Genomic DNA, 13,360 nt, shown 5'->3' with positions numbered 1-13,360 from the left:
ATTTTAAAGGTCCTGGATATCTATTTGCATCTCTTTTATGTATTTCATTTGTTTCATATGCTGGAATTCCATTATGCTCCTTAGTTCCTCTATTTTTATCTGTGTCTGCTCTGGAGTTATTAATTATGTCTTTCACTATGGACACAATCTCTGTCGTTATTTGAAAAATGATTTCTGACTTTATTTTTTCCAGATTCTCTTTCATTGTCAGTTCAAGGAGTCCAGGTGGTTGTTGAGTTTCAGATTGTTCCACATCATTGCCCCTTGGAATTGCCTTTGGTGATCTGAAAGTCTGGTTTTGAGTCTTGTTTAGGTGTCTTCTCATTTCAATGGATGCAGTCTGCTGTGACTTTATTGAGGTGACTCTTTGCTCTCCCAGTGGGCTTCAATTCTCAACAAGCCTCAGAGAGTCCTTGTATCTACTGGGCACCACTATGCCAATTTCTGGGTTCAGAATGACGGCCTTCTAGATTGCCATGCTGGGCTGTTGTTGAGGAGGGATTTTGGCTGGGGTCTGGGTGCACTTACCTATGGTATCTGGGAAGGCCTTGGGTTGGGGCCTGCATGCCTGAGCAGCTGTTGTCTGGGCAGGACTTTGGCTGGGGCCTGTGTGCCCAAGCTGCTGGTGTCTAGGCAGGTCCCTGGCTGGGGCCTGTGTGCCCCGCCCCTGTTGTCCAGGTGAGCTTCTGGCTGGGGCTTGCCCACACTTACTGATGGTTTCTGGGCGGGCCTCTTGCTGAGGCCAGCATGTCTGAGCAGCTGTTGTCTGGATGGCCTTCTGGCTGGGGCCTATGCACCCACACCACTGTTGCCCAGACAGGCTTCTGGACCTTTTTTCTTGATGCATTCTGTTAATCTGTTTCTTTACATTGTTAATTGAGACCATCCACATTGATAGTTATAACTGATAGGTATTTGCTTATTCTTGTCATTAAATTATTTTCCTATTGTTGGTGTTATGGTTTATGTCTAGATGTCCCCCCAAAGCCTAATGAAGTCATAGATGGGTCTTTTCGAAGGTGGCTGGGTGTGGAATGTGTGATGCTGGGATTAAGGGTGTGTGATACTAAATTAGTCAACTGATTGGTTTGGGATAATTCAGGGTAGGATTAAAGTTGTCCCACCTTGGGTATGAGTGCTATCCACCTTAGGGGTGGGTAGGCTGAATAAGATATAAATTATAGAAAGAAGGTCACTGGTCCCTTGTCGCTTACTACCTGCTACCTCCTGCCTGCCCTACTTTGCCATGGACTGTTTCTCCTCTGTGATGCCCCTCTGCTATACTAGCCTGCCTTGGAGCCAGCTAACTATGAACTGAAACCTCTACAAACTATAAGCTGAAATAAGCCTTTCCTTCTTTAACTTTGGATATCAGGTAGTTTGTCTCAGTGATAAGAAAAGTAACTAAGACAGAATTTGGTACTGAGAGAGACTAGACAGTGTGCCCCTGAGAGGGCAATGAAGCTGTGAATGTGAAGCTGAAGGTGCAATGGAGACCCCAGAAGTTTGGAGAAGCCAAAAACAGGAAAACTGCAAGGAGGGAGCAGAGCTAGCCCAAGAGAGAAGCCACGGGAGCTACAAGCACCAGCAGTGGCATAGGGTGAAGCTTTGGAGTTCACATCTTACCACAGATTGCCAGGGATGCTGCACATGAAACTATAGGAATTAATGTTTGCCATGTTGTATTTTGGTCTTGCTTTGTTGCCATTTCTTCCTATGCTCCTCTTTGTACCTTTTGGAATGGAAATGTCTATTTTATGCTATTATATGTTGAAAGGGTTTAACTTACACTTTTACAGAGGCCCACAGCTAAGAGTTTGCCTTAAATCTCAGAGGAGACTTTTGACTTGGACTTTCCAGAAATGCTGAAACTGTTAGGAGTTTAGTGTCTCTTGGGGATGGACCAAATGGCTTTTTCATAAAGAAATATGCACAAGTCTCTGGGGGGCAAGGGTGGAATGTTATGGGTTGTGTCCAGAAGTCCCTACAAAGCCTCATGTGGTCATAGGTGGGGCTTTTGTAGAGGAGGTTGGATCTAGAGGGTGTGATGTTAAGATTAAGCGTGTGTGATTACTAAATTAGTCCACCAATTGGTTTGGCATAGTTCTGGGTAGGATTAAGGGTGCTCCACCCTGGGTGTGAATGCTCTCTGCCCTAAGGGGAAAAATATAAAGAAACAGAAAGAATCTGCTGCTGGTAGCTTGCTACCATGCTAACTTCTGCCCTCTGACTGCCACAAACTGTTTCTCCTCTGTGATGCTACTCTGCCTTGCCACCTTGCTTTGGAGGTAGGCAACTATGAACTGAAACCTCTACAAACTGTGAGCCAAATAAACCTTTCCTCCTTTACCTTTGGGTGTCCCATATTTTGTCTCAGCAATGAGAGAAGTAACTAAGACACTTGGTTTCCTTTTTTCACTTCTATTTAATTTTTCGCCTTGCCTGGTGAATTCATTCTATTGGAATTTTTGGAATTGTTATCATCATTTTCTTTTTCAAGGTTATCTTTGAGAGCTGGCTTGGTGGTTATGAAATTATTATCATGGAAGTATATTATTTCTCCATAAATTTTTAATATTTTTTTGGAGACAGGATCTTGTTATGTAGTTCAGACTGGCCTTGAACTCACTAGGTAGTTTAGGCTGGCCTTGCACTATGGCAATCCTCCTGCCTGAGCCTCTCAAGTGTTGGATTACAGGTGTGTACCATTTCCTACCTTTATCCATCAACTTTGAAAGATAATTTCACAGTGAACACCAATCTGGGTTGGAGGTTGTTTTCTTTTAGGGGTTGAAACATTTCACTCCAAGCTCTCCTTGACTTTAGGATTTGACTTTTAAAAATCTTTTTATTCTTTTTTGGTACCGGGGATCAAACTCAAGACCTTGCACTTGAGAGGTAGCCTTCGGAACCACTGAGCTAAATCCCTGGCCCTGGACTTTTTATTTTGTTTTATACCTTTTGTCATATCTAAATTTCAAATTTTAATATGGTAAAATTTATCATTAAAGTGATTAGATGAGTACATTTTTTATTTTATGGTTTGATAATTTTCTAAAAGTTTTAAAGTTTTAAAATACTTAATGTTCAGGTATTTACCCTATTTGAAGTGTTTATGTATTATATAAGACAGAGATCTAATTTCCCTCATTTCCATGTAGACAGTCAAGAGTCACAACACCATATTTCATTTATGCCCACTGATTAGTAATGCTACTTTTGTCATAGATGAAGTTTCAATGCCATTATTAATCTTTCTGTTCCATTGTACCATTACCACACTTTTTAAAATGTTATTGTAGGTTTAAAATAAGTCTTGATATCTCTGTTACAACCAGTCCACTCTTATTCTTTTAAAAATTCTTCTGGCTATCTTAGCCATTTATTATTCATAAAAATTTGAGATCAGCTTATTAAGTTCCATGAAGATTCCTGTTGGGATTTTGTTTGGGATGGCATTGAAGTTACAGTTTACTTTAGTAAGAAGTACCATCTTTGTGATACTGTGTCTTCTTCTCCATGGATTTGGTTTATTTCTCCATGTATTAACCTCTTTGCACGTCAGTGGCTAGTGAGATGGGGGTTAGGTTTACATCTTTAATGAGCTCACAGGATTTTGTGTGAATTCATGGGGCTTATGCTGGAGAAAATGCTTTCCAAACTCTGCAGTTCTGTACATACTTGTTGGAGCCTTAGAATGTAAACAATTTCTACATTCTATGTCTCTGAGATGAAAATTCATTAGTGATAAGTCATACCTTTTGCTAACAATTTTTCCATTCATTTTTTCCTTTAATTAAGCACTTTCTGTCTCAACTGTGAACCAGCTGGTAACCAGTCATTTCAGTGTGCCCCAGACTATCCTGATATAATCACTGAAATTTCTGTATACTAAGATACTCTTAGTCTTAGGCATACTGGTCCCTAGGATCTGTGCTGAGCCATACTCTACAGAGAATTAAATTGAATGAGCCCCTGCTTTGGGAGTGAGACCTATGAACAAGTACACTTTGATACAAAAGGCTAAATATTGGAAAGAAATCATAGCCAAATAATGCAGTCGGGGGTAGGGGTCAGCTCCAGGAGGGCTCCCAGGAGGAAGTGCATTGGGCATAGAAAGTATAGAAATTACTTAGAAATTACACAGGCACAGAAATTACACAGGCAGAAGTTGGTGGTTAGAAGATAGAAAAAGTCACTTTTGCTTTTCTCCCAGCTACCTCTAGATTCCCACTGGATTTGTTGCTAACTCTGATGTCTTTCTTAGGCATCAAATCATTCCACATATAATATTTTAGAGCAAGATGAGATCTTGTCCAATTCTCCTATTGAACAGATGGGTAGACTGAGTGCCTAAAGGGGAAATCACTTGCCCAGGATCATACAGTGAGTTCATGGGAGAGATTGGCCTGATATTCAGCTCTCCAGTCCAATATGCTGCCAAACACATCTCAAACTGTTCATTCTAGGGACCCAATCCTGATTGCTTAGCCAAAGGTGCTGAGGTTGCTCTGGAAGCAGAACCCTGGCTTGTCTTACTGGGATAGTACCTGAATGGAGCATGTTAGCTTCTGAGCCTCCTGATTCTGCCCATGCTGCCCACATTCCATAGCCCCACTGTGTTACACATACCCAGGGTTGGACACCAGCCAGGTACAGCTGGTACTCTAAGCAAGTCTAACTTAATGGGAAGACCTGTTCATAAGGCTTAAGAAGACCCAGAATCCTGTTTTGAGGTTGTCTTCCCCATTCTTCTTTTATTGATCATCACATATCAAAAAACAATAATAAGAATATCAAGTTATTCTTAATATGGGCTGGGACTTCACACATATTATCTTCCTTAATCCTCAAAAACAATCTTATATGGTAGATAATATTATAACCTTTGTTCTCCAGATCAGCAAGCTGAGATTTAGAGAGTTTAAGAAACTTGCCAAGTAGGGCTTATAACTCAGGCTAGTGAGAATCCCAAGATAATGTTCTTAACTGAAACACCTGGCAGTCCCAGCTAAAAAATGAGGCAGTGGCTAGACAAGGCATGAGGAAAAATTATAAGAGATGCTTACTGAATCATGGAACTTGGGAACCCCCAAATGAATAATTAATTTCCCACATATCAAGAGATGAGAGTATTTCTCAGTTGCTTCAAATCCATAGGGGAAAGGAGGGTGTTCAGCACATCAGAGAAAATGCTATCTGGCATTCTAAATGGGCTTATCTTCTCATCTCCCTCTATTTCTCTCTTTCCTTCTCTGCTCTCCTCTTCTTCCCCTCCTTTCTTCACTAGAGACTATTGCTAAGCACGTCTCTTGACTGAGTTGTTTTGAGAGACAAACAGACTGGTTGGCAGTGGGAACTCTGCAGACAGGGCTTCTGTTCCCTTCTGGAGGAACCCAGGTAGATGGGCATATTTTCCCATAAAGATGAGCTCCTGCTTCTAAACTCTTATAACACTCTACTCATTCCCTGTGTAGCCCACCTCATTTGACATCTCCAGCAGTTTTTCCCCCTGGCTGGGCAGGACAAGACCAAACCTTTAGCCTGGCAGTCAGGTTACTGTGAACTGAGGTTCTCTGAAGGGGCTACATCTATATTAACAATCCTGCAGGTTGTTTGATTTTGGCTGACTAGAACATAGTGATTGTGGAGAGATGCAACATTGCAGACTGGAAACCAAAATCATCTTGGGATATCTTTAATCCTTTTAAGTAGCCATATATCTTTGACCTCTGTATCTCTCCTGACATTCTCATAATTAATACACTTCTCAGAATATATTGTTAAACTTACCAAAACTCAAGTTGTCACCAACTCTAGGGCCAAGAATCGTATAAGATAAAATCTGAAACCTATAGAAGAAATTTACCCATTCTGCTGTCATTCAGTGTAACTTAAATCTGTATTTCCAGGTCATGGTCACTCATATTTGGCTTAAAATAAACTATTCTCTTATTTCCTTTAAAGCAGAATTGTTATTTTATGTCAACATTACTCCTCATCTAAGCCTAACTTCTGCCTCTGCTTCACCTTCTTCAGTATCACTAGCTGTCTGGGGCTGCTAAAAGCTTCATTTAAAAATATCATCACAGAATTCTAGTAAGAATGATATGGGAGATTAGGGCATGGCAAAGTGGTTGGGTAATTGATCATGACTTGTTAATTGCAGAGATTTGTTAACCATGGATTTGGGACACCAGCACCGAGCAGTTCTGGAGACCTGCATCTTATATCAATCAGGGAATGCTGTTTTCAATTCTTCTGGCATGGGATCTTCATGAGATCATGCTGAGCCCTGCACCTGATACCAATTTTTTGTCATGAGATCAAGGGATTTTTGTTGGGACAGTTTAGATCTGACATTAGAGTGGGGGATATAAAATATAGCGGCTCATAGCTATTGTGAGCCTTTTCACCAGCCCACCATGCACTCTGCAAGGTGTGCAGTATTTCTTTTCCTGCTTTAATTGGCTCACACTCCACAGAGCACTTTTCAGAGCTCTCTTTTTCTTCTTGAGCATTTCTTTTGTGTTTCTTTTTCCTCTTTCTTTGTCCTAAATAAATGTTAAACTTTCACCTTCACCAATTGTTCCCTCTAATTCTTCAATTGAGATAATAAGAGACTAGAAAAGACTGGTGGTCACCACAGTACCCAATAATACATTTGGTGAGCCAGCCAGGAGGTAACAAATGAAGCCAGGAGGTAAGACTGTTGGAGATGGTTTTGTTTCTCTCTCTCTCTGAAGTCTATGGACTCAAGCTGAGGGACTAATTTAGTTTTTTCTTTCTCTCCTTTTTCCCTCCTAGAAAGGTCCCAATCCTCTTCTTTTCCTTTTTCTCTCAGGATGGGCAGAGAAAGGCAGGGAACTAGAGGATGGTAAAAATTAGTGGAAGCTGGAGAGGCCCTCCCCCCATCAAGCCAGTGACCATGAGAAGAGAATGGATGGTGTGTGGAGTAGGGAGCCTGTAGCCATGCATGCAACTCAGCTCAGCTAACGTCTGAACACCACAGAGCCAGGCCAAGTGAACGCTAGTGCCCCTAGGTGGGGTGGAGATTGAGAGTCTCTGAGTGCCATGAGGGCTGAGCTGAGTGCCTGGCCAGGGAAGACCCTTGGAGAGAGGTCAGCAGCCACAGCCAGTGCTCCTGCTTACCTTGGGGGATGAGCAGGGTAGTTTCACAGGAGACCATGGGCCTCAGTGCACCCAAACTCAAGTGGCAGGAATGCCTGGACACTTGGCCTACAGGCCAGGTCCCAGGTGGTAGCCAGAGTGGGGAGTGGAGCCATACACTTCCTCCTTCCTTCTGGTTCACTCAGCTTGCCTCACTGACTCTTAATTCGTGTGCTTAAAATATTTCTTGTATATTGCACATTCTTCAATTGTAATTATAGGGTTAACTTGCTCTTTTCTGTACTTTGTTGATAAAAAACTCAAGGTTACTACCATTCTATTGGCAGCCAACCTAATTTAAAGTGTAACAATCTGAGAAAAAAGAGGACAGTTTAAAATTTTAACAGCTAAAGACCAGTTTTTATAAAAGGTCTATAATAAGTGAGATGAAAAAAATATTAAAAAGCTATAAGTAAAAGAGATACAATTTGATATAAAAATTTTGTATGTTTGTCTTGTTAGAAAGATAAAAAGAGATATACAAGACCAGAAGGCCTAGGTATGTCAGAAAGATGTGCAGAAGTGATTTATCAAGAAAATACGGGGCCGGGGATGTAGCTCAGTGGTTCTGCCACCTGCCTCACAAGGGCAAGGACCCAAGTTGGATCCCTGGTGCCCCCCCCCCCCAAAAAAAAAGAAAAAAAAAAGAAAAAAAAAAAGAAAATATGTATGTTTGTTTGTTGGTTTCAAGTTTGTTATAAAAAGTTTGAATATGTTTATATTGGTTGTCATCAAAGGGTTAAATTCTAAATATGTTACTATAATATGTGTACATTGGTCATCTTCAAAGGGTTTAAGAGCCAACAGGTTACAAGATGACCTCCTCCTTTGTAGTGAGTCAGAAAATGACTGTTGGGAAGGGACCAAGGCCCTCTTTGAGTTCCTGCAAGATGTGAGATATAAAGTCTCATGGAAGAAAGCACAAATTTGTCAGGCCAAAGTGTAGTATTTGGGATTTGACTTAGAAAAAGGACAAAGGAGGCTAGGTCCAGAGAGAAAGGAAGTCATTTGTTCTCTGCCAAGACCCACAACCAAAAAGAAGCTCCAAGAATTCCTTGAGACAGCAGGATTCTGCAGAATCTGGGTCCTGGGGTTCATGGAGAAAATAAAGCCACTATATGAGATGCTACAAGGCAAAGAAAAGGAACATTCCAACTTAGAATGGAACACTGAACAAGATTCATCCTTCAGAGAACTGAGAAAGGCTTTAAGTGAAACTCCTCCACTCAGCATCCCAGATGTCACCAGACCCTTCAACTTGTTTTTAGATGAGAAAAATCATGTTGCCTTGGGGGTCTTAACTCAGAAGATGGGCCCTTGGGAAAGACCTGTTGCTTACCTCTCAAAAGCTTTAGACCCCATGGCAAGAGGATGGCCTCCCTGTTTATGAGCTGTGGCTGCTGCAGTCATATTAATAAAAGAAGCTGACAAGCTGTCTTTAGGGCAAGAACTTGTATACTTCTCTTTCAGTAATGGAGTTATTAAATAGTAAGGGCCAGAATTGGCTCTCCAATAGCTGCATCACTCAAAACCAGGCAGTTCTGTGTGAGGATCTTCACCTGACCATTACGGCTGTAAAAACTCTGAATCCTATAACTTACCTGCCTTCTGAAATGGGTCCATCTGACCACAACTGCCTGATGACTGTTGATGAAGCCTGTGCTAGCCAACCAGACCTTCAGATGACTCCCCTGACTGATGCTTAGTACACCATTTTTACGGATGGAAGTAGCTCAGTTAGGGAGGGAATCTGCTGCTCCAGATATGCAGTGGTAACCACCAAAGAGGTGCTCCTAGCCTGACCTCTTCCAACAGGATGGTTGGCACAAAGGGCTGAACTATGGGCATTGATTCAGGCACTCAAAAAGGTCAAAAGAAAAAAGTCAATATATATACTGATTCCAGATATGCTTTTGCCACTATACACGTCCATGGCATGCTGTTAAAAGAGAGAGGATTGTTTATGGCAGAAGAAAAACAGGTTAAAAATAAAAAAGAAATCCTGCAGCTCCTCGATGCAGTTTGGGAGCCTCTGAAGGTAGCTGTCATGCATTGCAGAAGCCATCAGAAAGTAAAAGATTCTGTTAGTCTTGGGAACTCAAAGGCAGATGAGGCAGCCAAAAAGGTGGCTGGCTCCAGCACAGAATTTATAGGGAACCTATAGAACACCCAAGAGGAATCCAAAGAAGCTGACCGGCACTTCTCAGATGAGGGCACAGAGTCAAAAAACCCATAAAGAAGAATAGAACAACTGTGGAGGATATGAGAAGGTCTTGGGCCCTTGGACAGCCTTGGGAAGACAGATTGTCCTGATGTCTGTGGCAGGCCCAGATAGAGAAGTTAAAGATAACTTCAGAAGGCTGTTTGTTGATCCCGAAGTGTTTGTTCCACTGTGGTCCCTTGAGACTCTCAAATATTTGCTTGGTATAAGACTAGATAAGAATAGCTAACTTTTTAGAAGCTTTAAGTAGCTGGGATGATTTAGATAAGATGCTCTAAGATTAAAGGAGCATAGTTAAAGGAGATGGTTCTTTAGATGCTTTATGTACTCACAGACATAACTGGTGGTTAGTTGACTAGCATTGTAAACTGTTAATGATTGATGTATCCTACAGAAAAATGTATAAGAGAAGAACATTATCAATAAACCTCACCTTAACTCCAAGAGTTCTGGTCCCCCGTGCCCTTCTTTTAATAGGTTTTGTCGGATACTGCCTTCATGTTCCAGTCTCCCACCGAGGAGACCCCAACAAACAGCTACATTTCTCAACTCTCCACAGTTTTTGCCCTTGTTTGCTTAACATGTAGCACCTGCACCAGAGTAGATAGCCCAGCCAAAAGCCTCGGCCATTGCCCAGAATCCAACACGTTGGAAGCTCTCCTTTTGAAGATACACAAATAGACTTTCCAGAAGTGAAGCCATGCAAAGGCTACCAATATCAGGGTGAGTTGAAGCTTTCCCCACTAAGACAGAAAAAGCCCAAGAAGTATGCAGGGTCTTTCTCCAAGATATGGACTCCCTCTGACCATCAGCAGTGACAATGGTTCAGCTTTTGTAGCAGAAATAGTCCAAAAATTGGCTAAGTTGCTGAAGATAAAAATGGAACTTGCATGCTGCCTACCATCCAAAAAGTTCAGGAAAAGTAAAAAGGATGAACAGAACCATAAAGTTAGCTCTCACCAAGTATTTCATAGAGACCCAGGCCCCTTGGGTAGATCTCTTACCCTTTGCCTTGATGAAAATTAGAAATATGCCTAGCAAAGGAAAGTTCTCCCTATTTGAGATCCTGTTCAGAAGGCTACCACGATTGATTAAAAGTCTTAGGGGTAATACACATGAAGTAGGAAGGCTAATGCTTAACCAACAGCTTGAGGCTCTAGGACAGGTTTTTCATCAGCTTCACAAATATTATGGGGAAAGGGATAACATTCCCACAGACACTCTTGCCCATTTGTTTGAGCCAGGAGACCAAATTTATGTAAAAGATTGAAAAAAGGACTCCCTCACCCCAGTTTGAAAAGGGACTTATGTTATTCTTATGACAACTCCTACAACAGTAAAAGTTGCAGAAATCCAGCCTTGGATCCATCATTCAAGAATCAAGGAATTTCATCCAGGAGACTCCTGGATGTGGCAGTCAGATCCAGTAAACCCACTGAAGGAGACCCTGGTGAGACGGTGCTCTCAAAGCCCTGCTCCTGTCACTCCAGAAGCTGACAGGTCAATGCACAACTGAAGAAATTAAAGGAGACAGTGCTCTCAAAAGCCCTGCTGACAGGCTGACATACGGCTAAAAGTTCATGAATAGTTGTACTGCCTTGTTGACTGGGTCTTTCCTACTCACTGTTGTTGTTGTTTAGTTTTATTATTGTTTTGTTATTGTTGTGTGTTTAGTTCTAATTGGGTTCCTCTTTGGCATTGCCCTGAGTGCTAGTGCCCCAAAAGACTGTAGCACTTGCCAAAAATCCTGGATTGCTATCACATATTGATGTATCATCTCACTTTTCTGTGTTCTTATATGTTTAAGGTAAATACAGGACATTGGAAGTCTGAACTGAGTATGTACAAGCCTAAAGATTCAAAGCTTGATGCCCAAACCAAACTAAGGTAATTAAATGGGAAACCAAAGAGGATCCCTTGCCCATTATATTTGATGGATGCCCACACTAGCACTATGGCTGGCCAGGAGTGATAGATTATGGAGGACATAATAGGGAGCAGCAATACTGTGCAATGAGGTCAGAAGGGCGAACAAGAATGGTTATAAAGTTCCAAGGACAATGAAAGGCTCAAATGGGAGAGAACATGCAATCCTCAAAATTGCCATACTTGTAAAACAAACAAACAAACACAGAGTGTAACCCACTTAAAATAGTTATACCTGACCCATGGATCCCAAATGGCTAAAAGGACAGATTGACTCACTGGCAGACATAGTGCTGCAAAATAGAAGAGCCCTCGATTTACTGACTGCTAAATATGGGGGAACTTGTCTTTACCTAGGGAAACAATGTTCTTATTATACAAATCAATCAGGAGTAGTCAGGGAATCAATGACCTGACTAAAAGAGAGGTTAAATCACATGGAAACTAAATATGGTTCCCAGGATACTAACTCCTGGTGGAATTGGCAGTTCACTAGATGGAAAACATGGTGCGGGGCCCTTATGGGACCCATAATGATCATAATACTCCTGATGACTATAGGGCCATGTTTAATTAATTGGATTTCCAAATTTATAACAGAAAGAGTCTGTTCCATACAATCATATCAAATGCTAATGTGAATAGAGGCCCATTATGTTTGTCCTGTTCAAATCTATGAAGATTCTGTTTGATGCAACAACAGGGGGGAATGAAGTGGAAAGAGCAGCCAAACATAACTTGGAATGAATAATTACTGTAGCACATCTGTCCATGAACTGTATGTCAGCTTAAAATATCAATATAGCAGAAATATGTTGTTTTTGTGCTTTGTGTGAGCTATTGAAAAACCCCGTTTGTGTCAACTTGTCCCTGTTTTAAAAAACACCAAGTGGGCCTTTCCCCTCAGATGGGGCAGCCTGTTCCTGGAAACATAAGAGAACAGCCTTAAAATTGTTTATGTAAGGCCCCAACCTTGAAGCTATGAAAAGGTCCCTTGCTGTCTTGCCACACAGCTGTGTAACTGCAATTTTAACTTCTTACTCTGTAAATAATATACAAAGGACAAACTTTCTTAACTCATGGTTGGTCTATAAGGACCTGATTCCTGAGACTGGCCATTGCCTAGCAATAAACTTTTTCTTATTTTACCCAACTCTCCTGGTCTCTGAAAGGTCATTTCAACTCCCGATTTGCCGCAACACCCTCACATTCTTGTCCCTTTTGTGTTTGCTGCTTCACAATATCTCAGGTATGTGCTTCTCTTGAAAACTGTTCCTCACTTCCACCATATCCAGATGATTGCTTGACCTCCTCCTATAAAAGTTTTGCCTAAACTAATGTCACCTCTATACATGTCTCTTAGAGCTCCTCTATGAACTCACTGCTTACTAGGTGAGCCCCATTCTTCAAAATATTCCAGGTTGATCCTATTGGTCATTTCTCAGGTTAGTTCCACTCAGTTTTTCCAAATCTAACTCCCTAAATATCTGTCAGCCACACTTAACTACACCTTTCCTACTTTTCTGGGCTTTTGCTAATGTATCATGTAGGAATCGTATGGTTTCAGGAAGAAGAAAACCCAACTCAAATTGGATTTAACAGTTACAGGATTTTATTGAATCATGTAATTAGAAGGTTCAAAGGTAATCTTAGCTCTAGGAGGAGGAGAACCTATGGCATGTGTGCTGCAGTGGGCTGTTTATCTTTGAAAGCTCTGAAAGATTCATCATGACTGGTCTAAGAGTTCAAACAATATAACTAGTTGTTATGGTTTGGGTATGTTTTGAGTAGGTCCCCCAAAGGCTCATGTATTAGAAGGTTGGTCCCCCCCTGTGGTGATGTTAAGAGCTGGTAGGGCCTTTAAAAGATGGGCCCCTGGTGGGAGCCCTGAGCTGTAGATCACTATGGCCAGACCTTACTTGCCTCCTCCCTAGAATAAGGCAGGGCTCTCTGTGAGGATAACAGGTGACAAGAGGGTGTGGTGGAGCAAGGCCTGGTGAGAAGTGGATATGTCTTCTTCCCCATGCATTCTCCATAAAGCCA

The sequence above is a fragment of the Heterocephalus glaber genome, unplaced genomic scaffold (assembly GCF_053883595.1).
Source record: "Heterocephalus glaber isolate CG9 unplaced genomic scaffold, H.glaber_assembly_v1.0 deba00001451, whole genome shotgun sequence".
In the NCBI taxonomy this organism is placed as follows: Eukaryota; Metazoa; Chordata; class Mammalia; order Rodentia; family Bathyergidae; genus Heterocephalus; species Heterocephalus glaber.
The sequence above is the reverse complement of the archived record's forward strand: the minus strand, read 5'-3'. Positions refer to the sequence as shown.